The 24,611-nt window shown below is 37.2% G+C and overlaps 1 protein-coding gene and 1 pseudogene across 6 annotated transcripts in view; both read right to left on the bottom strand.

Moving 5' to 3' along the window:
• Positions 1-24,611, bottom strand: part of Golm2 (golgi membrane protein 2) — a 138,489-nt gene that overhangs the window by 101,194 nt on the left and 12,684 nt on the right. The window lies entirely within an intron of this gene.
• The window catches only part of LOC110345171 (dolichyl-diphosphooligosaccharide--protein glycosyltransferase subunit MAGT1-like), a 63,485-nt pseudogene that overhangs the window by 26,807 nt on the left and 12,067 nt on the right, over positions 1-24,611 (bottom strand). The window contains exon 1 of the transcript XR_015449770.1: positions 89-24,611. This exon is cut by the window's right edge and continues 12,067 nt beyond it. The product of XR_015449770.1 is annotated as a dolichyl-diphosphooligosaccharide--protein glycosyltransferase subunit MAGT1-like (transcript). The remainder of the gene's footprint in view (positions 1-88) is intronic.

The following is a 24,611-nucleotide window of genomic DNA, read 5'->3' as shown; positions in this document are numbered from 1 at the left end:
CTGGGGATTTAGCTCAGTGGTTCCGCCACCTGCCTTGCAAGCACAAGGTCTCAAGTTCGATCCTCAGTACCAAAAAAAAAAAAAAAGCACTGGAAATATATCAGAGCCTTCATCAAAATCCACCATGGTAAAAAGAAAAAATCCTGTTGGTAAATACACTGGAATATTGCCAGAAGTTTGCCAGGATCTGAAATTATTCATCATCTTGCTTGCAAAAAACACAGTGTCCAGGAAGAGAGAGCAGTGAACATGACCGATAACAGTAATTTCTCAGTGGGGCTTTAACAAAGTCTCAGAACTTGTGCCCACTACAGGTCTATTATTGGTCAACTCCATCAGCTGAGTAACCTTTTCAGATAACGCCATCTCCTTTTTCCTTTGGGCAGAAGCCTAGGTAATCTTTTAAATGAGCAGCAAGGCCACTGCCACCACCATGGTTGCAGAGGCACACCAAAACCACCTATGTGCTGCCATGTTTGCTCCTATATCTCCTAAGAATTTATTTTATGATCATTTTCAGTTTATGAAACACATCCTTGATGATATGCAATATAAAAGATAACATATTTTTCATTGTATCCCATGAAACTAATCCCCAAGTTTTCTTCTCTTCATTTAAATGAGAAATTGAAGCAGAATATTTTTATCTTTGTGGTATTGGGGATTGAATCCAGGGGTACTCAACCACTACACTAAATCCCCAGTACTTTTTATTTTTTATTATGAGACAGGGTCTTGCTAAACTGACCAGGTTTCAAATGTGATTATCCTGCTTCAGCCTCAGGTGTAGAAGGGATTATAGGCCTGTGACAACATTCCTGGCTCTAAAAAATATTTGAGTTTCTAAATAAATAAAATACTATTCTAGATCTACTATCATATGGTTCAAAGAAGAGATATATTCTAAAGCCAGATGTGGTGGCATGTATCTGTAGTCTGTTACCTGGAAGGCTAAGGCAGGAGGATCACTTGAGTACAGCAGTTTGAGGCAACAGTGAGACCCTACTTCAAAAAGAGGAAAAAAGATACATTCTAAAAATGCTAGAAAGAGCCAGAGGAGGTGAGCCAATCCCAGCGCCCAGAAGGAGGCTCCTGGGCTGCCATTCCACTGCTCTCAGGGCAGAGGAGGTGAGCCAATCCCTGCGCCCAGGAGGAGGCTCCCTGGCCACCATTCCACCGCTCCCAGGGCAGAGGAGGTGAGCCACATGGGTGCCAGCAGCAACCCCCACCCCTGTGGAAATGAGAAGACACATAAACAAGCCTCAAAACTAGACTTCCAGATGACCTACAGCAACCCCAAAGGGAAACAAGATGGAACGATCAGATACTCAACAACCTGGATTTCCTGAACTGGCAACAAAAGAGGATCTGGAAAAAATGAAATCAGAAATAATCTCCCAGATAACAGCAGAGATTGTGCCCATAGTGCAAGACATGCTTGATAAATCTAGAGAGGACACAGATAAAAAAATAGAGGATCTGAGGAACATGATGGAATTCCAACTTAGGAAACAAATGGAATCCACAAAACAGAGACAAACAGATTTCCAGGAGATTAAAAACTCCACTGAAAGTCAATGCAGCAGAATGAACCAATGTGAGGACAGAATTTCAGATACAGAAGATAAGATTGCAATTAGTGACCAGGAAAAGAAAATTTTCTTAAAAATAGTAAAGGGCCATGAGAAATCAATCCAGCAGCTGTTAGACAAAGCAAAGAAGAATAACATAAGACTGACTGGAGTCAATGAAGAAACAGGAGAGAGGGCAGATGACATAAAAAAACTGTTCACAGAAGTGATGGCAGAAAAATTTCCAAGCAGGGGAAAAGAACCTGACAAACAGATAAGTGAGGCATATAGGACTCCAACTAGCCTTGATCAAAAAAATCTACACATAGGCATATAATAGCTAGGATTCCAGAAAGCCAACAGAAGAAAAATATTCTACAAGCAGTGAGAGAAAAGAAACAAATCACATACAAAGGAAAGCCCATCAGAATCACAGCAGACTACTCAACACAAACCCTCAAGGCAAGAAGAGCTTGGAGTGATGTATTCCAAGCCCTAAAGGAAAACAGCCTCCAACCCAGATTGATGTACCCTGCAAAACTATCTTTCAAAACTGATGGAGAAATAAGATACCTTCATGATAAAGAGCAACTCAGGAACTTCATGACTACCAAACCAGCACTCCAAAAAATGTTAGACAATATCCTAGGAGAAGACAATGAGGATCATAACCCCAGGAAGCCCAGCAGAATGAATCTGTTGGGTGTGACAAATTAAATGCAAAGGGGGAGAATACAACAAAAAGTTAAAATGACAAGGCTTTTAAAACTTTTAACTTCATCTCCCTAATGAGTGTATAACTCAATCTTGTTATTGTACTGATTAGTATTTTTCTGATTCTAGTGTTGCACACCTTTCCTTGTGCTGTACTGGCTATTTATCATCTTCTTATGTCTACTTTTTAATTGGGTTGTCTATTAATGAGCCGTAAGAGTTCTTTATATATTCTGGTGATAGGTTATATGGATTATAAATATGGTCTGTTTAAGGACTACTTTTCATTTTAACGATGCCATTTAAAGTTCTAAATTTTGATGGAATCTCATTTATCAATTTTTTTCTTCTATACATCATGTTTTTTATCTTAGGATGTTCTTGCCTCCCCTAAATTCACAAACATTTTCCCTTATAATTCCTTCTTAAAGTTACAATATAGTTTTAGTCTTTCATATTTAGGTTCATAGATCCTTTCAAGTTATTTTTATGTATGGAAATAAAGGGTTGAGGTTAATTTTTTTTTTATACGGATACCAGGTGTTCTAGTGCCATTTGCTGAAAACACTATCTTTTCCTCTGCTCTTGAATCAAGTTTATGTTCCATAAAATGTTACTGTTAAATAATCTTTCAAAACTTAGTGGACCATATATGTGTGGTTCTATTTCAAGATTCTCTGTTTTATTCCCATCATTTATCTCTTTCCTTACACCAACACTGCCTTGATTACTGTAGCTTTAGAGGAAGTCTTAAAATTAGGTACTAAATGTCTTCCAACACTGTTTTTTTTTCTTTTTCTTTTTACTTTTCTAGGTCCTTTGTATTCCTATGTAACTATTAAATTTCAATATCCAGTTCTTCATTTATAGCAAGTATACTTAGACCTGAATTTTTATATATACCTTGTGTTTTCTAATCCAGCTAAATTCAAATACAAGTTCTAGGGGTTCCTAGAGATTTCTTAGTATTTTCTCTGTAGATGATCATTTCATCAACATATAAAGATTTTGGGCCAGGGATTTAGCTCAGTGGTTCCGCTGCCTGCCTCTCAAGTGCAAGGACCCAAGTTTGATCCCCGGTACCAAAAAACAAAACAAAACAAAAATACATATAAAGATTTTGCTTCTACCTTGCCAATTCTATCCTAATTGTGTCATTTTATTACCAGACTATTTTGGTTTAGGGTTATGTTTCAAAGTTTAAAGGACAGATGAAGAATAGGCATATCTGCCCTTGTTCCCCACCTTAGGGAGAAAGCATTGTATCTTCTCCATTCATATAAGGCATTTTTGCTGGAAGTATGGAGTACATGTCTTTGATCTGTTGAGAAGGTTCTGTTCTACTTCTAGTCTCCTGATAGCTTTTACCATGAACAGCTGTAGAATTTAGTCCACTACTTTTTCTCCAACTAGTGACAGGATCATATGGCTTTTTCCTTTTCTCTGTTAAAATGATGACTTTTGGGGGTGGATCTTCCAATGCTGAACCAACACTGCCATCCCTATAATAAAACCACTTTCTACCTACTGCCAGATCTGACTTCTAATAGTTTGTTTTGTTAAACAAATTTGTATCTATGTTCATACTTTTTTCTTCTATTATCTTTATCTAGTTTTAGGATTAGCACAATGTTAATTTCCTAAAATGAAGGGAGAAGTGTTCCTTCTTTTTTCTGCTTTAAATGTTTGATATAATTTATCAGTTAAAATGTATATGAGCCTGTCATTTTTGTCATATAGGTAGGTTTCCAAGCTAGGAATATACTTTCTTTAATAGGTGCTATTCAAATTTTATATTTCCTCAAGAGTTAGTTTCATTAATTTTCCAAGGTACTTCTTAGAAGTTGTCAAATTTATTTCAAAAAAGATTTTTTGTAATATGCTTTCTATATTCTTTTAAATTCTGTAAAATCTATGGTAATGTCTCCTAGATCTTGATATTGTAATTTTAAAAATGTATAAGTGATATTGTGTAATAGGAAAAAACAGTCCAAAGGAGCAAGGGATGTGGGAGGGGTAGGGGAAAGGAAAGAAGGGAAAAGAAAAAATATGAGAAAAGGAAAAAAATGGAAACAAAGTCTTTGCAAATAGGGAAGGGTGGAGGGGGAGAAGGGAGGGCAGGGGAAGGGGAAAAAAATAAGAACCAAGATACTCATGTAATGGTACAAGATCCCAATGTTGAATGTAACTGTATTTTATACCTAAAATGTACCAATAAACTTAATGGGAAAAAATGCTAGAAAGATAATGAATTGATAATAGCTAGTTTATTTCAGAACACTTTGATCATGTCTTCCAGAAAAGGCAGTATAATCAGGTATGTGGATAATACTATATCTCCAGTAGCCATGCATGTTTATGCATGCTTTGGTTCAAGAACCAGTACAAACTGCTAAATCAATCTTCAAATATTTACTGAGTGCACACCTACTGCACAGTGCCAAATGTGTGTTTACAACACAGACTATATTTTTATTTTAATTGATACATAATACTTGCACAAATTTAGATATATTATGATTTTTCAATACATTTTTATATGTTGTATAATATAACATACTTATGTTGTATAATTATCAGAGTAATAAGCATATCCAACACCTTGACAGAACACCAGAATTTATTGCTCTCATTTAACTGTAACTTTGTACCTTGACCAAACTTTCCCAATCTCCTCCTCCCCTCTGACTAGATTGTGCATGGGGATTGAACCCAGGGCCGCAAGTGTGCCAAGCAAGTGCTCTACCAATGAGCTACACTCTCAGGTCCCTCTATTAAATTTTTATAGAAGAGATTCACTATATAAATTTGGAAGATAAGAAAACATAAGTCCAACATAAATGTATAAATATGGTCATTCACTCAATATTTACAATTATCCACAATTTCACTTCCATAGTTTCAGTTACCCATAGTCAACCTCAGTCAAGAATATTAAATGCAAAATTCCAGAAATAAACAATTCATGTTTTAAATTGTGTCACTGTAAGTAAATGTGATGAAATCTTGCAGGTTCCACTCCATCCTGCCTAAGACATACAGCATATTCACACTTTATATACTACCTGACCATTACTGTCAGAGTTATAAGACTGCCTGCCACAGTATTTCAGTGCTTATAACCCTTACCGAGTAATTTATAGAGTAGCCTAATATGTTACAATGCCTATGTCATTCACCTCACTTCATCTCATCGTGAAGGCACTGTATCATCTCATATCATCACAAGAAGGGTAAGGACGGTATGGTAAGATATTTTGAGAGGAAGGAAAAGACAAAGGGGGAGGTGAGGAAGAGATAGGAAACAGTGAGAGAGCAAGAAAGACAGAGGCTGACGATACATTCACATAACTTTCATTATAGAGCTTGGACTATAATTGAATGGTACAGTGCTATCATGTGTAGGCAATGAATCCCCAAACATACACACAAATTTTTTATTACAGCATATGGCTGTGTATTAGTCAGCTTTCATGCGAATGGGACACAATACCTGACACCCACAATTTAAAGGAGGAGAGGTTTGTTTTGGCTCACAGTTTTCAGAAGATTTGGCTCAAGGTCGTTTGGCTCCAAGGCAGAAACAGCAAGGTGGAAGGGCATGACAGAGGAAAGTTGCTTGACTCATGGCAGCCAAGAAGTGGAGAAAGAGGCGATGAAGACAAGACTGCACTCTTCCAGGTCATGCCCCCAGTGATTGGTCTCTTCTAAGCAGTCCTTACCTCTAAACAGCACATTCAGCTGCTGAACTCATCAACGAGTACAGTGTTCCCCAAATCCAATCACCTTTTAAATACATGAGATTCTGAGAGGATATTTTAGATCTAACCCACAACAGATTATAATTATTCTATGTTATTAGTAATTATTGCTAATCTCTTATGGTGCCTAACTTATAAATGAAATTTCATCCTAAGTATGTATAGGAAAAAACATAGTATATAGAGGGTTCACTATTTATGATTTAAAGCATTCATTGTGGGGTGTTCCAACATATTCCATGTGAACAAGGGGGGAATGCTGCAATAACTGAGTATGAACCAGGTATTCAATACATATGCATATTAAGAGATGTGGACTCTGTCCCCAAGAATATTAAATAATTATTAAGTAATATTATACCAGGAGGTATGGAATTACTAAAATGAATGGAATATAGTCCTGTCTGGCTCACAATCTAGTTACAGACCAGCAATTATAAATAAATAATTACAGCAATATGTTAAGTGCTGCCAGGTGTGGTGATGCTCAGGTGGCTAAGGCAGAAGGACTGCCACAAGTTTGAGCCCGGCCAGGGCTGCATAATGAGGTCAAAGCCAGCTTGAAGTACAGAGTGAGACCGTGTCTCAAAAAAAAAAAACAAAAATGGTAAGTGCTTTAAGCATACACAAGATCCAAGATAAATACATAAGGAGTCTGAGGTCAGCAAATGCTTTTAAAGGGGAATCTTAAAAGACAATTAAGAGTTTGCCAAATAAAAAGAGAAGAAAAATGAGGCAGATATACAAAGGTATGTGACTGGTATATCTAAAGATGAATAAATGCTAAGAATATAAAGAACACATTTCATAGACATAGAGAGCAGAATAGTCACTAGAGGCTGGGTGAAGGGAAAACACAGGAAGTTTAGATAACAGGTACTAAAATACAGTTAGAAGAAATTAACTCTAGTGCTCTATAGCATATTAAGATAGGTACAGTAGGTAGGTTTAGATCCTAAATGTCCCCCAAAATGCTCACATGTTCAGAGGGTGGCCTGTGGGAAGGTGACTGAATCACTAGGGCTCAATGGATCAATCCACTGATGAAATCATACTTTGATAGCCTTACTGGGAGGTGACTGAAACAGGTGGAGCCTAGTCAAAAGGAGACCATGGAAGGGTGACCTTGGGGACTACAGTCAATTTCCAGCTCCTTCCTCACCCTTTGCTTCCTAGCTACTGTGAGGTGAACAGCTTTCCTCTGCCATACTCTCTGCCAGTATGTTTCTACCTTGCCATATGTCCAGAAACAACATAGCGAGCTGATCATGGACTGAAACCTCTAAAACTGTGAGCCAAAATAAATCTTTCCTTCTTTTAAGTTGCTCTTCTCAGGTGTTTTGTGACATCAACAAAAAGCTGACTAACATATATAGTCTACAACAATTTATTATATATTGCAAAATAACCAGAAGACATGGTGCATGAAGGCCCTGGGTTCAATCCGAAAGAAGGAAAGAGAGAGAAAGAGAGAGAGAGAGAGAGAGAGAGAGAGAGAGAGAGAGAGAGAGAGAGAGAGAGAGAGAGAGACAGAGAGACAGAGAGACAGAGAGACAGAGAGGAGTGTGAGAAGGGAGGGACAGACCAGAAGAGTTTGAAGGGTTCCAACACATAGAAATGACAAAAGTTTGAGGAGATGTAAATGCTAGGTGCAGTGGTGCATGCCTACAGTCCCACTTACTTGGAAGGCTAAAGCAAGACAATGATTACTCAAGCCTATGGGTTCAAGACCTACTTGGGGAACACAGTAAAATCCTATTTTAAAAAAATGACACCATACAATATACATAAAAAGAACATGAGGAATACAAAGTAGAGAAGTGATAATAGAAGAAGCTAAAAGTATGGACAGAGCTTAGAATATATAAGAATCTTTCATGCAATATCAATGAATTTGAACTTATGCTAGGCATAAACACATAAAGGCTCAAATGACATCAACTACTGTAAGTACCATCCTTTGCTCAGTTCAGCTGAAGGAAATCACACAACCAGGAGACAGGCAGAACTATTTTTCTTTTCCTCTTTGGTGCCAGCAATCCAACTGAGGGCCTCACTAAAAAGGTGTCCTGCTTTAAGTAATTAATGTCTTCCTTTTCTTTTATTCAAACTAGGCAACTAGTCTACCACTGAGCTAAATCCCAAGCCAAGGCAGAACCATTGTTATCCATTTTTATCAACCCTCAAGAGGCAGTCAACACTGTTCCTAATCTTACTACAGTAACCATTCTTCACAATACCTTTATTTTATCAGTTGATTGATTAAAGTACTAGGGATCCCAGGGCATTGCACATGGTAGGCAAATGTTTAGGACTGAGCTATATCCCCAGTTTCACAATGACTTTGTTTGTTTTTTAAACTGTATATCCTTTTATTGGTACATTTTAGGTATACAATATAATGACATTCATCATTGGAAATTTGCACCTTTACATACTCTTGGTTTTTACTTTTCCCCCCTTCCACTGCCCTCCCTTCAACCCCTCCATTCCTCCCTAGTTACAGACTTTGTTTCCTTTTATCATTTTCTCATATTAATTCCATTTCCTTCTTTCCTGTCCTCTACCCCGTCCCCTTTGCCCCTTTTCTTCCTTTTTCACATTATTATACCTTTTACTCCTTATTTACATTTTGAATTTCTCTCACTAGAGAAACTATTCAGTATTTACACGTGTGTCCTATTTATTTCACTTGAGTATCACCTCAATGTGCATCTATTTAGCAATAAATATCTCTAATTTCCCATTTGTTATGGGTGAGCAGTACTCCATTTTATAAAAAAACCCACATTTTCTTTATCCAGTCTCCAGTTGATGGGCATTTGGGCTGTTTCCAAGTTTTACCTATTGCAAAATGTGCTGCTATCACAATGACTATTTTTTTTACTTATTTGATGTTTAAAAGTCACACATAAGCAGGCATGAAATTACAGGGCCCTTAATGTACCTATTTTTTTTAACTGTATATCCTTTTATTGGTACATTTTAGGTATATAATGACATTCATCATTGGAAATTTGCACCTTTACATACTCTCTTGGTTCTTATTTTTTCCCCCTTCCCCTGCCCTCCTTTCAAATTCTCCATCCCACCCTATTTACAAGGACTTTGTTTCCTTTTTTTCATTTTCTCATGTTAATTCCACTCCCTTCTTTCCTTACCCCTACCCCTTCCATTTTGCCTTCCCCTTTGCCCCTTTTCTTCCTATTGCACATTACCTTTTAGGCCTTATTTAAACTTTCAGTTTCTCACACTAGAGAAACTACTCGGTATTTACACATGTGTCCTATTTATTTCACTTAAGAGTATTGCCTCAATGTGCATAAATTTAGCAATAAATGTCTCTAATTTCTTGTTTTTTATGGCTGAGTAGTACTCCATTTTATCTTAAAAAACCATTTTCTTTATCTAGTCTCCAGTTGATGGACATTGGGGCTGTTTCCAAGTTTTAGCAATTACAAACTGTGCTGCTATGAACATGGGTGCACATATAGCACTGTGGTATTATTCTATTAATTTTTTGGGGAAGATACCCAGCAGGGGAATAGCTGGGTCAAATGGGACTTCCAGTCCTAGTTCTTTGAGGTATCTCCATACTGATTTCCACCGTGCTTGCACCAGTCTACACTCCCACCAGCAGTGGAGCAGGGTTCCTCTTTCCCCACAGCCCCGTCAGCATTTGTTAGTGGTTGATTTCATAATAGCAGCCATTCTTTCTGGGGTGAGGTAGAATCAGTGTTGTTTTCATTTGCATCTCTCGAGTGACCAGTGATGTTGAACATTTTTTCATATGTTTATTTGCCATTCTACTTCTTTGTGTGAGAGATATCTGCTCATTTCAGATGCCCATTTTTGGATTTGGTCTTTAAATTTGGGAGGTCTGATTTTTTAAAGTTCTATATAGAATCTAGATAGTACACCTTTATCTGAGGAACAGCAGCAAATAATGACAGTTTCACTTCTTCCTTTCCTATCTTTATTCCTTTTATTTCTTTCTCTTGCCTAATTGCTGTGGCTAATGTTTCAAGAACTATATTGAACAGGAGTGTTGACAGTGGACATCCTTGTCTTTTCCTGATTTGAGCATCAAAGTTTTCAGTTTTTGACCATTTAGTATGATGTTAGCCATTGGTTTTTCATAGATAGCCTTTATCAGGTCAAGATAAAAACCTTCTATTCCAAATTTCTGTAGGGATTTCATCAGGAATGGGTGTTGGATTTTGTTGAATGCTTTTTCTGCATCTATTGAGATGATCGTATGGTTTTTGTTTTTGGTTCTGTTAATATACTGTATTACATTTATTGTTTTATGTATGTTGAACCATCCTTGAATCCCTGGGATAAATCTGACTTGGTCAGGGTGTATGATCTTCTTAATGACCCTCTGTATTGTTTGCCCGTATCTTATTGAGGATTTTTGCATCTATGTTCATTAGGGAGTTCTTTTTGGGTTGGGTCTTTCCCTGGTTTTGGAATCAAACACTTGCTTCCAGGAATGAATGTGGAAATATTGCTTCCCTTTCAATTTCATTGAAGAGTTTAAAGAGTAGTGGCAGTAGTTCTCTAAATGTCTTGTAGAATTCAGCAGTGAAGCCATCAGGACCTGGGCTTGTCTTTGTTGGTAAATTTTTAATTATGTTTTGAATTCCACTGATTGTTACTGGGGCATTTAGATTTTTTTTTTTTAGAATTTTTATATCTTCTTCATTCAACTTTGGTAATTCATATGTATCTAAGAGTCTGTCCATTTCTTCTGTGTTTTCCATTTTATTAGAGTACAGGTTCTCAAAGTAGGTACTGATGATCCTCTGGATTTCTGCTGGATCTGTTGTGACTTCACCTATTTCATTCCTAATTGCATAGATTTGAGCCTTTTCTTTCCTTTTATTTTTTTTGATAAGTTTGGCTAAGGGTTTATTGATTTTATTTGCTCTTTCAAAAAACCAACTCTTCAATTCGTTGATTTTTTGTATTGCTCACAGTCTCCATTGCATTAATTTCTGCTCTGATCTTTATAATTTCCTCCCTTGTATGAGCTTTGGGTTTGTCTTGCTCTTCTTTTTCCAAGAGGTTGAAGTTTAGCATTAGGTTATTTGAGCTTGCTGTTTTCCTAGTATGGGCTTTCACTGCTATGAATTTCCCTTGCAGATCTGCTTTCATTGTGTCCCATAGATTCCTGTATGTTGTACTGGCATCATCATTTAATTGTGGCAAGTAATTTCTTCTTTAATTTCCTCTGTGATCTATTGGTTGTTCAGGAGAGTGTTATTTAATTTCCATATGTTTGTGGGGTTGTTGCGCTTTCTTGTGCTATTGATCTCAAATTTAACTGCACTATGGTCTGATAATATACAGGGACAGCTTCAATTCATCTGCATTTACTTAAGCATGTCCTAAGCTCTAGAATGTTGTCTATTTTGGAGAATGAACTGTGTGCAGCTGAAAAGAATGTATATTCCGATTTCATGGGGTGGAACATTCTGTAGACATTAAGTCCATTTGTTGAAAGGTTTGGTTCAGTTCTATTATTTCATTGTTGATTTTTCTGTCTACATCATCTATTTGTGACAATGGAGTATTGAGGTCCCCCACTACAATTGTATTAGTGCTTATTTGGTTTTTCATGTCCAGTAATATTTGTTTTGTATAGTTGGGAGTGTTAGTATTTGGTGCATATATATTTATGATTGTCATCTCTTCTTCTTGGATTGTACCCCTTAACAAGGTTGTAGTGACCTTCTTTGTTTCTCTTAAGTAGTTTTGGTTTGAAATCTAACTCGTCTGCAAATAAAATAGCTACCCCTGCTTTTTTCTGGGTTCCTGTTGCACCGAGTGTTGTTTTCCATCCTTTTACTTTCAGTCTATGAATTTCTTTTTGAATTAAGTGTGTTTCTTGTATACAGCATATTGTTGGATTTTGCCTTTTAATCCATTCTGGCAATCTATTTCTTTCCTTTTTTTGTTTTTGGTACTGGAGATTGAACTCAGGTCCTTGCACTTGCACAGCAGGCAGCAGTCTATTTCTTTTGATTGGTGAGTTGAGGCCATTTACATTGATGGTTATAATTGATATGTATTGACTTATCTTTGTCATGGTATTTTACTACTGTTGGCCCTTTTTTTTTTTTTTGGTACCGGGGATCAAACTCGGGTCCTTGCACTTGCGCATCAGGTGGCAAAACCACTGAGCTAAATCCCCGGGCCTACTGTTGGCTCTTTTACTTTTTATTTTCCCTCCCTTCCCTTTCATTTTTGCCTTGCCTGATGGCTTTGCTCTGTTGGTCCTCATGGAGTTGTGACCCTCATTGTCTTTTTCCTGGATATTATTTAGAATTGTTTGTAGTACTGGTTTGGTATTCATGAAGTTTCTCAGGTATTGTTTGTCATGGAATTATAGAATTTTCCCATCGATTTTGCAAGATAATTTTGAAGGATACAACAATCTTGGTGGGAGGTTATTTTCTTTAACGGCTTGAAATACTTCACTCCAGGCTCTCCTTGACTTGAGGGTTTGTGTTGAAATGTCTACTGTGATTCTGATGGTCTTTCCTTTGTGTGTGATGTTTCTTTTCTCTAACTGCTTATAGTACTTTTTTCTTCTGTTGGGTTTCTGGGATCTTGACTATTATATGTCTAGGTGTAGATTTTTTCTGATCATGCCTAGTTGGAGGTCTATATGCCTCTCTTATCTGTATGCCAAATTGTTTTCCTATGTTTGGGAAGTTTTTGCTCATTAATTTTGTTAACAGTTTTTTTTTTATGTCATTTGTACTTTCTCCTGCTTTTTCATGGACTCCTATCAGTCTTATGTTATTCTTTGCAACATCTAGCAGCTGCTGGATCAATTTCTCATGGTCCCTTACTATTTTTAAGAAGTCTCTCTTTTGATGGTCACTAATCGCAACCTTGCCTTCTACAATTTATATTCTATCTTCACATTCACTCAATCTGCTGTGAATACTTTCAGTGGAATTTTTAATCTCCTGAATATCTGTTTGAATCAGTTTCATGTATTCCATTTCTTTCCTATGCTGGGCATTCATGGCTTCCATCATGGTCCTGAGCTCATCTAATTTTTTTAATCTGTTTCTCTTCTAGAGTCTCTAATTATGTCTTTCATTCTGTTCACCATCTCTGCAGTTATCTGGGAAATTATTTCTGCTTTGAATTTTCTTTTTTTTTGGTACTGTGGACTGAACTTGGGACCTTGCACTTGAAAGGCAGGTGGTGGAACCATTGAGCTAAATCCCTGGCTGTTTTGAATTTTCTAGAGCCTCATTCATCTGTTTTGTTACTTCTTGTGCTATCAGTTCATGGTGTCCAGGTGGTTGATTATCAGATTTTTCCACCTCGTTTCCCCCAGAATTTGCCTTTGGTGAGCTGGAAGTCTGGCTTTGTGCCTAACTTAAGTGTCTTCTCATTTCTAATTTTGTTGTTGGTGCTGTTTTCTGGTTTAATTCCTGGGCTGATACTTCAATATTGCTTATTGTGAGTACCTTTATTATTTGTGTTTAGAGCCCTTACGGAGTGATTGCTTCTCAGAGATATCTTTCAGGTATAGCTGGTCTTTTTAGGCTTTTAGTCTCTAATGACTCTTAGGCAATCTTGTTTTCAGTATACTAGGGAAGACAATTGATTAGATCAATCAGGACACCCTAGGCCAATTGATACAATCAGCATCAACAACAGCATCAAACACAGCTTAGAAAATAACAATTTGTGGTAGCAATTAATCTGTCACTTTTAACTGTGTGAGCTAGATCAGAGTCGAGGGCCAGACCAAAATATGTTTGTAGTAAATAAATCCTTCAATATAGCAAATTTACCCTTCGGGATAAGGATTTGGGAGGGGTTGGGAAGGGAGGAATAGAGAGGAGAGAAAAAGGTTAGAAATGATGCTAGAGAACACAGGAAGATCACACAAATTTTGAGAGACTGTTGAAGACAAGAGAAAAAGACAAAGCAAAGGAACAGAGACAAGAGCAGAACAAACTAACAGCCCTAGGGGAGCTAGAAACTGTATTCACCTTCCTATAAAAATAGTGACAGTTGAGAGAAGGAAAGAGAGAGAAAAACAATAAAAAATAGGACAGGAACAGGAAGATGGAGAAAAATGCAGAACAAGAAGGGAGAGAGACAGAAAAAGAAGACTATACCTCCCTCAGGGTATGTCTCTGTTGTCCTGGTAGACAACATGGGCAGCAGTATGCAGATCTAAGTCCCTTATTCTAAGAATCCAGCTCTAGTTCACTGAGATTCAGGCTGATTTCTGCCTGCAAGGCCCAAGTTGAGGTCCCTAACCCCTTGCAGGATTGAATTCTGCAAGGTTCTATTGCAGGATCCAGCTGTCCTTCCCCTGAGGTGAGCCCAGGTTACCATGGGAGTTGTTGATCCCACCAACTTACCAACCACAGCGGTCCAGGGGACCTTTATTGCAGAGATTTTCTTCACTTCCCCAGTAGGCTTCAATTTTCATTGAAGAGCCTCAGAGAGGATGTCTCTCTGTTGTTCACTTCTGCTATATCTTATGGAGCTCATAACCATGGCCTTCATGGCCCCTCAGTGCCTCTGCAGTGCAGATTCAAATACCGCTCCAGGGGCGCGGACCCCACAGTAGTGAGCTCTGGGGGCACTGGCATCCATGTGTTGGAGGTTCCGGGCAGGGGGGCCACTGGCGTCCACATATTGGAGGTCCCTGGTGGGGGGCTCTGGCCGTCTTCAGTACTTATTATTGCAACAGCAATTAATACTGATGACTTCCTCAATACTCTTTTCCTTTGACACCTGGACACATAACTCTTGACATCTACTTTTTAATCCCCCTCTCTCTGGTTATTCTTTCTTAGTCACTCAAGCCTACCTATCCTCTACTTTGACATACTGCAAGGTCTGTCCTATATTCATCTCACTCTACAACCTAGACTATTCCTATGACTTCAACTAGCTTAACAGCTAAAATTTGGTCTTAGCCACTGCCTTCTTCCAAGTTTCAGAAGCACAGTTCCAACTGCTTACTTGGCATTTCACAGATCCTTCAAACACAAATTACTCAAAACTGTTCTCTTCTGAAACTTCTTCACTAAGGTTCTCTTCACAGATCCTAGCACCACCAACTAGATGGCTCAAACCAATATTAAGGGATTTAATTTTGACTCTCTACAACACATTTATTACAAAATCTTAGAAATTTTATTCTCTCCATTTATATGCCCTAATGATCCAGTTTCTCCATCCAGGTGCTACTGGCATTTTGAACACAGCAGACCTTTATTGCTGGGGCTCTCCCCAGTACAGAGAATCTAGCATTTCTGGCTCCATGATTAAATGTCATTAACACCTCCTAGTCATTGGTACTAACAAAAATATCCCCTAAAGTTGGTATTGCTTATATTAAGAATTACATTGTGGCTGGCGAAAGGCTTCATTATCTCTCTTCCAAACTTTAAAAAATTTTTTTTTAAAAAAACAGGCTCAGGATGTAGCTCAGTGGGAGAATGACTGCCTAGCACATGTAAAGCCCTAGGAGTCTTTCCTAGCACTGCAAATGAACAAAAATTTTAAAAACTTATTATTTTTCCTATGTTGATATTTTCTTCTCTCCAATATTCTACAGCCAAGTAATGTTTTAAAGCTCAATTTAATCAAATAATTTCTCCTCTTAAAACCTTTCAATGCTCCTCATCATAGGAAAAGCATTCAGTACTTCATCATTAAGTATAATGTTAGCTGTATCTACAAAGATTAGCTACCCCTTATGAACTTGAGGAAGTTGCCTTTGTATTGCTGTTCTGAAAATTTTTATCATGAATGAGTATTCAATTTTGTCATATGCTTTTTTGACAAGGATATCCAAGCTCACCCTAGTCAACACTGTACTAGAAATCCTAGCCAGTATAACAATGAAAGAAGTAATAAAAGTTTATTTACAGTTGACATGATCATGCAGTGAATTCTGAGTATTAACTTTTTTTTACAGATTACTTAGAATTCCTTAGATTCCACAGAACTAGATGAGTTGTATTAGATATGATTTCTTTAGAACTAACAAGTTCGAAGGCTGAGGGGTATAGCTCAGTGATGGAGCTTTCACTTTATCTCATAAATGGAGGGCTCTGGTTCAACCTCCAGCACTGCAAAAACAAAACAAACAAAAAACTAATGCATTCTAGTTTAGAAAAATGACCAATATACAAAAATTATTAGTTTTCTATATACCTGCAAGGAGCAAGTGGAAAATGCAATGCCACTTATGATTGTAATAAAATATATGTAAGACCTAAACACTGAAAATAATAAAACATCACTGCAAGAAATTAAAGACCTAAAAAGAAGGAAATATGTTCATAGCTGGGATGATTCAATATTGTTAGGATTCAATTCAACTCAATAATAAGGTAACTCAATTGTTCAAATGAGGAAAAGATACAAAAGAAATTTCATCTACAGTTTACCAACGGCAAACAAGCACATGAAAAAGTGTTCAACATCATTAGTGAGAAACATACACATTAAAACCACAAGGAGACAATTCAGTACTATACCCATTAAAATGGTTACTGTTAAAAGACTGACAATGGCAAGTGTTAATGTGGAAATAGAGCTACTACACCTCTCATTTATTGCTAGGAGGAATGTAAAACAGTACAACTATGTTGGAAAACTGCTTAGCATTTTCTTTTGTTGTTTGTCTTTGGGTTTTTTTGAGACAGGGTCTCGCTATGCAGCTCAGACTGGCCTTGAACTCACTCTGTAGCCCAGGCTGGCCTCGAACTTGTAGCAATTCTCCTGCCCCAGCCACCTGAGAACTAGGATTACAGGTGTGTACCACCATGTCTGGCACCAGCACTTTCTTTATAGTTAAATATATACCTACCAAATGAGTCAGCAATTCTACTCCCAGGTATTTACTCATGAAAAATAAAAACATAGCTACCCAAAGTCTTTTATAAAAATATCCACAGTATTCCACAAAAGCCAAAAACTGCAAAATCACAAATATCTATCAGCAAGTGAATGGATAAACACAAAGTGATAAATCTATATAACTGAATATTACTCAGCAATAAAAGAAAAGAGTTGATACATTTGACAACACAGATTGATCTCAAAAACTCTGTTTGGTCAAAGAAACCCAATACAAAAGAGTACATAAGGTATGATCTATTTATGTAATATTCTAGAGAAAGCAAACCAAAAGGACAAAGGAAGAAGAGAAAACAGGTTGTTTGTAAAATCATGTGTCTTAATTAAAGTGGTAGTTACACTGGGGTAGAAAGCAATCAAATCATCAAATTGTACATAAATTATACTTTAAGCTATTCAAAAGTAAAAACTTAAAACATGGAGGGGATAATCAATGGCTTTTTATTGCCCTTCACCTGGTACACAAATCTTTTCATAATCTCACTCCAGTCTTGTCCAGCATCAAATATTACTCCCACTCCCACACTCTGCATACTGAACTTATAGATTTCAAACTTGCCCTATCCTATGCTTTGAAACATGCGATATACTAAATTTGGTACCCTCTTCTTATTTCTTCCAAGCCTCTCACTCATTTTTTACCTCATTTTAAAGCCTAATCCTTTTTTAGGACTCAACTAAAATTGTCTTTTCCAGGCCTGTAAACTAGAGTAGGTCTTCCTTTCTGATTCCCCACAAGTGTAACTTCTGTAATCATGTATGGCCTGCCTGTCTCATTCACTGCTGTATCTACAGCATACAGCACAGAAAGCGACCCCAAATAGAAACTCAACATATCTGTCTTATACACTTTCTCACTGCTGGGACAAAATATCTGACATCCACAACCTAAAGATAGAGAGGTTTATTTTGGCTCATATTTTCAATCCATGGTCAGCTGGCTCCAAGGCAGGAAGGGGTCTGGTGGAAAAAAGCTGCTCATGTCATGGCAACCAGGAAGCAGAGAGAGGAGGAGCTGAGAAAGGAGATAAATAGTTCGAGGTCTCAACCCCAGTGACCAGCCTCTAAGCTCCACTACCTATAACAGCAGGTCAGCTACAGCACTCCTATGATCCAATCAACTTCAAAAAGGCCCACCTCTGAATGCACAGAAGTAATTTTTGATCATTTCATGGCTGGCCCCTCAACGCACCTCTTGTATGCAAAATGCATTGAGCTCATCTTTAAGATTATTTGCCAAAGTCTTTACAATTTTAATAGTGCTGAAAAGTCCAAGTCCTAACTTATACTGTGAGTCCATGTAGAAATAAAAAAGAAAGTTAAACACTTTTAATGTACAATGGCACATGGTGAACACTCCCATTCCAAAAAGGAGATACAGAAGAATACAAAGAAATGGGAACAAACTCAGACCAAAACCTAGCAAAGCAAACATTAAATCCTATAGTTGTATTCAGCACCAGGGGAGTTGGTGGCAAAATGTGAGCACCAAAGGCATATGGCAATGCCAGTGGCAGCCCTCACAGGCAATCCCTTGACGTAGCTTTGCTCACTGCCTACAGTTTTCTTTAGATGTTCTACATTCCTGGTGTCTCCAGTGAAATTTTGGCCTCACTCTCACAGCTTCACAAACTACTCTCTCAGAGGCACACTGCATGGCCACGCAGGCCTTCTGAATGTGTGGAAGCCTTCATGACCCCAAAACTTTTGTATCCTAATGGCTATAAAACCAGCACCACATGAATGATGCCAATGTCTGCTACCAGCTTGAGCAGTAGCCAAGACTCTGAGAATATGGTTCCATAGGCAGGCTTCCAAGTGCCTAGAAGGCTGAGCACTATGAGGTGAATTCCTGGGAACCAATTCCTTAGGGATCCCTTCTTTAGCTGGGGGCCCAAGGGCTCTCTTCTAAAATGAAAGCTTTACAGTTTTGTACCCCTGAGCCTGTCAAAGAATGGGGCCTTGCTGATTCCTGGGATGCCTTCATATCATCTTTCCTATTGTCCTGATGGAAAGTATTTGACTCCTTTATAATGCTAATTTTTTTGAATAATGAAACTCTCCTACTTCAACTTTACACACATTGTCTTTCTGGAGAAACTGAAAACTTTTTAAATAGGCTTTTGCTCTTGCTTTTTAAAATAAATGTGGCTGAAAACCACTAGCAGTACTCATGCCAGTCTGAATCCAGGGTTGCCTTGAAATTTCCTGCATCAAAGTAGTCTAACACCATTATTCTTATTCACCACTACAAATTCTCAGGACATGAACAAACTGTACACAGATTTTTGGCCAGAGCATAACAAACATGGTCTCTAGTCTGTCAATGGAATCCTCATTCCTAATTCAAAACTCTTAAACTGAGGGTTTTTCTTCATTTTTGGCATGGGTTTACAGTACATAATAATTACATTAGCCTTGGGGCGCTGTTTCATGCCTAGAACACATATTATGTTTATTTATTTCTTCATTGCCCCCATTTCCTCTCAACCTCCATGTCTTGGTTCCATTCACACTTGCAAATGATCTATCTCCCTGTTTCCTGTTATTTGTCTTTTACTTTGCTAAATTTATTTACAGTTTGAGTTTCTCATGTAAAGAAAAACTGTGATATTTATGCTTATGTTTGATTTAACATAACATTAAAGTCTCAAGGTGCATTCATTTTTGTATAACTGACTCAAATTTATCCTCCATTATGGCACAGTAATACTCCATTGTGTATGAATACCACATTTTCTTTATCCATTCATTTGTTGATAGGCATATAGGGCACTTCCAAGATTTACTTTTATGAGTTGTGCTGCTATAAACGTGGGTATGCACGTATCACTGTAACACAACGTCTTTAACTCTTTCAGGAATATGACTAGTAAGGGAAAAGCTGGATCCTGTGGATTTCTAGTTTAATTTTTTTGAGGAATCTCCATACTGATTCCCATAGTGGTTGTACTACTTTACATTCTCACCAACAATGTAAAAGTCTCCTTTACCATGGACCCTTGGCAGTATTTGTTACTCTTTGTTTTCTTGATGACAGCCATTCTTTCCGGAGTAAGATGGAAGCTCAGTTGTCTGAATTTGCATTTCTGTAATGGCCAAAAATGTCAAACATTTTTTGTGTATTTATTGGCTTTTTTTTTTTTTTTTTTGTACCAGGGATTGAACTCAGGACCTTGAGCTTGCAAGGCAGGCACAGCACCACTGAGCTAAATCCCCAGCCCCATTTGTACTTCTTTTAAGAAGTATCTATTAGTTACCGGTGTCTATTTCCTGACTGGAAATTTTGGGGGGTAGTCTAGGGTTTAGGTTCTTATATATTATAGATTTTGTCGCTTGTCCAAGGAAGAGCTGCCAAAATTTATTGTCCCATTCTTTAGGATGTCCATTTACTTTATTGGTTTTTTCCTTTGCTGTGAAAAGCTTTTGAATTTGATGTAATTTCATGTTGATTCTTGATGTTATTTCTTGTGTAATTGGGGTTCTGTTCAAAAAGACCTTATGTGTGCTAATGTCTTCAGGAGCCTTACCTATTTTATCTTTCATCAGATTAATATTCAGATCTTTGATTCATTTTAATTTTTGTTTAATGCACAGTGAGAGATACGGGTCTACAGTCATATTTCTGCATGTCTGTAACCAAATTTCCCAGCACCATTGTCGAAAGAGGCTATCTTTACTCCACCGTATGTTTTGGCCACTTTGTCAAAGATCAGATAGCTTAATGTACCTGGGGTTATTTCTACATCCTCTATTCTGTTCCAAGGATCCACATGTCTGCTTTTGTGCCAGTACCATGTTGTTTTTACCACTGTAGCTTTGTAATATAACTTGAAATCTGGATTATGAAGCCACCTGCTTTGCTCTTCTTCCCAAGGATTGCTTTTGGTATTCGGGTCACTTTTGTTCCATATAAATTTTAGGATTCCTTTCTCTAGAACAGTGAGGAATACTGTTATTATTTTCATTGTTATTGAATTGCATTAAATCCATATATCAGTTTAGGAAGTATGGTCATCTTGACAATATTGGTTTTGACTACTAAGGAACATGAGATAACTTTCCATTTTTCTGATGTCCTCTTCAATCTTCTTTATTATAGTTTCTGCTGTAGATGTATTTCACTTTCTTTGTTAGGTTAATTCCTAAGTGTTCTAGATGCTATTGTGTTCCTAATTTCTTTCTTGATGAGTTCATTACTGGTGTACAGAAACGCTACTGATTTTTGTGTGTCAATTTTGTATTCAGCTACATTGTTGAATTTGTTCATCAGTTCTAGGAGTCTTTTGGTGAATTTTTTGGGTCTTCCATGTAAAGGATCATGTTATCTGAAAACAAACATAGTTTGATTTCTTCCTCTACATACTCCTTTTTTTCCTTTCTCTTGCTTGATTGTTCTGGCTAATGTTTTGAGTACTATATTGAGCAAGGTGATATGTCTTGTTCCTGATTTTAAAAGGAACATTTTCAGTTTTTTCCCCATTTGATATTGACTGTAAGTTTGTCATAAACAGTATTTATCAGATAAAGATAAGGTCCTTCTATACTATTTTCTTCAGGGCTTTTAACATGAATGGATGTTGGACTTTGTCAAAGGCTTTTTCTGGGTCAACTGAAATGATCCTGTGATCTTTGCTTCTGTTTATGTAATGTATTACATTCACTGATATGTATATATTGAACCATCACTGAATCCTGGGATGAAGTTTACTTGGTTATAATGTAAGATTTGTTAATAATTTCTTGCAACATACTGTTTGCCAGTACGTTGTTGAGGATATGGCATTTATGTCCATTAAAGAGACTGGCCTATAGTTTTCTGTTTTGGTTGAGTCATTATCTGGTTTTAGAATCAAGGTACTGCTAGCTTCCAGGAATGAGTTTGGTATTATTCCTTCCTTTTCAATTTCATTAAAGAGTTTGAGGCATATTGTTGTTAGGTATTCCCTGAAGGTCTTGTAGAATTCAGTGATGAATCTGGGTGCTGAACTTTCTTAGTTCGTAGATTTTTTTATAACTGCCTCAATTTCTCTGCCCATTATTACAGTGCTCAGGGCTTTTATATTTTCTTGGTTCAGTTTTGGTAGGTCAATGTGCCTACAAATTTGTCCATTTCTTCTAGATTCTCCAATTTATTGGAATACAGATGTTCAGAGTAGTTACCATACCCTTTCTGGGTTTTGGCAGTGTCCACTGTGATTTCAACTTTTAAATTATTTATATATATATTTTTTGAGACAGGATCTCACTATGTAGATCAGGCTAGCCTCAAACCCATGGTAATCCTCCTGCCTCAGCCTCCTGAGTGCTGGAATTACAGGTGTGTGCCACTATAATTGGTCATCAACTTTTTAATTTGTAATTGGATTGATATAAGTCTTTTCTTTTCCCTTTCTGGTAAGACTATGGGTTTGTCTATTTTGTTTATTCTTTTCAAAGAAACAGCTCTTTGATTTACTGATTATTTATATTTTTTTTGTCTCAGTTTAATTAACTTCTACTCTGATCTAATTTCTTTCCTTATCTGATTGTCTTAGTTACTTTCTCCCTGCTGAGACAAAATCTCTGACACCACAAGTTAAAAGAGGAAAGGTTTATTTAGCTCACAGTTTATACCAGTTTCAGTGCATACTTGGCTGGTTCCAAGGCAGGGTAGCATGGCAGAGACTTGCTCATGGCAGTGGGGAACAGCAAGCAATCAAAGGAGAAGGAGAGACATATAGCGGTATCTCTATCTCCATCTATATCTACATCTAGGCTATAGACACAGTGATACCTCTTCCCACCAGGCTTTACTTCTCAACATCACATCTCACTATAAACCCATCAATGAACTAATCCACTGTGTGTGATAAGTATCACACACCCATGATCTAATAATCTCCTAAAAGCCCCAATTATGAGTGTGTGGAGATATCTACATATAAATTCTAACACTAGCTTTGGATTAGGATTATTCTTGTTTTTCAAGTACCTTGAGGTACAACACTAGGTTATTTATTTGGGCTTGCTCTGTTTTTCTGATGTGAGTATTCACAGTAATAAACATCCTTGTTAGGGTTGCTTTCATTGTGTCTGATAGGTTGGGGTATGTTGTAACAGCATTATTATTTGATTCTAGGCACTAATTTCTTCCTTGATTTCTTCTCTGACCCATTGATTATTTAAGTGTGTATTTTTAAATTTCCATGTGTTTGCATAATTTCTATGGTTTTTTTCGGCTTTGTTTCCAAGTTTCATTGTGCTATGTGATAATATGCATGGAATAATTTCACTTTTTAAATCTATTTAAATATGCTTTATGGGCGAGAATATAGTCTATTTTGGCGAAAGTTCCATGTGTGCTTGGGAAGAATGTGTATTTTGTTATTGTTGGATGGAACACTCTGCAGCTATTATGTCCATTTGTTTGAAAGTGTAGTTCAACTGATTTTTTTTTCCTGTGTACTAGGGATCCAACTCTGGACCTTGTGCTTGTGAGGCAGGTGTGGTGCCACTGAGTTAAATCCCCAGCAACTCTGATATTTCTTTATTGATATTTTGCCTAGTTGATCTGTTTGTGATAGAGGAATACTGAGGTCCTCCACTATAACTGTGTTGATGTTTATCTGCTTTTTCACATCCATTAGTGTTTGTTTTATGAAGTTGGGTGCAATGGTATTTGATGCATATGTTTATATTGCACCCTCAGTCAATATGCCTTTTCTTTGCCTTTCTTTCCCTTTTCTGAACAGTTCTGGCTTAAGGTTCACTTTGTCTGAAAATAGGGCAATTCTTTCTCCATACTTGGAAAGTTTTGTGCTATTATTTCTGTAAATTTTTTTTAAACCCGTGCCGTCTTTTGATTTTTCACTAATTTCAATTAGTTGTAGTCTTCTTTGCATCATCTAACAGCTATTTTCCATGATCTCTTGTTGTTGTTTTTTGGATTTTTTTGGTACCAGGGATTGAACTCAGGTCCTTGCACTTGCGAGGCAGGCAGCAGAACCACTGAGCTAAATCCCTGGCCCTCTTGTTGTTTTTAATATATCCAAGGTATATGGTCACCTACTTCAACCCCATCTTCAAGTTCTGATAGTTGCTCTTCACAAAGGTCACCTGTGCTGCCCATATATCCAATAAAATTTTTATCTCCTCTATTTCTGTTTTGTACCTTTTCATGGACTCTAATTCTTTGCTTATCTGGTTATTCATATATATTTTTAGCTCAGCTAGCTTTTTATTAGTGTCTTCTGTATACTTGCTGATCTTTTTTATTAAGTCCATTATCTGCTCAGTTATATCTTTGAGCTGACTGACTACTTTATTGATCTGGTGTGTGTGTGTGTGTGTGTGTGTGTCCTCTTTCATCATTTTGTGTAATTCAGTTGTTTGGCTTTTGATTTCCTCCAGTACAATGCCCCACGGATCTGCAGTTGGGGAGTTGGGAGTTTCACAAGGCATTATGTTCCCTTGCTTTCTCAATTTCATTTTTCTCTTTCTCTCTTTCTTTCGTGTAACAAAAAAATAATGGAAAGGTTTCGCAGCTAGTATAGAGATTTTTTTAAGTTAGTGTCTGCTTTACAGTGATGTACTCTATAGGTCTTTGCTTCTATGCCAAGATCAAATCAACTCTTAATTTGGGGATTGGATGTGTAGTGTA

Source organism: Heterocephalus glaber, unplaced genomic scaffold, assembly GCF_053883595.1.
Source record: "Heterocephalus glaber isolate CG9 unplaced genomic scaffold, H.glaber_assembly_v1.0 deba00000809, whole genome shotgun sequence".
In the NCBI taxonomy this organism is placed as follows: domain Eukaryota; kingdom Metazoa; phylum Chordata; class Mammalia; order Rodentia; family Bathyergidae; genus Heterocephalus; species Heterocephalus glaber.
The sequence above is the reverse complement of the archived record's forward strand: the minus strand, read 5'-3'. Positions and strand labels throughout refer to the sequence as shown.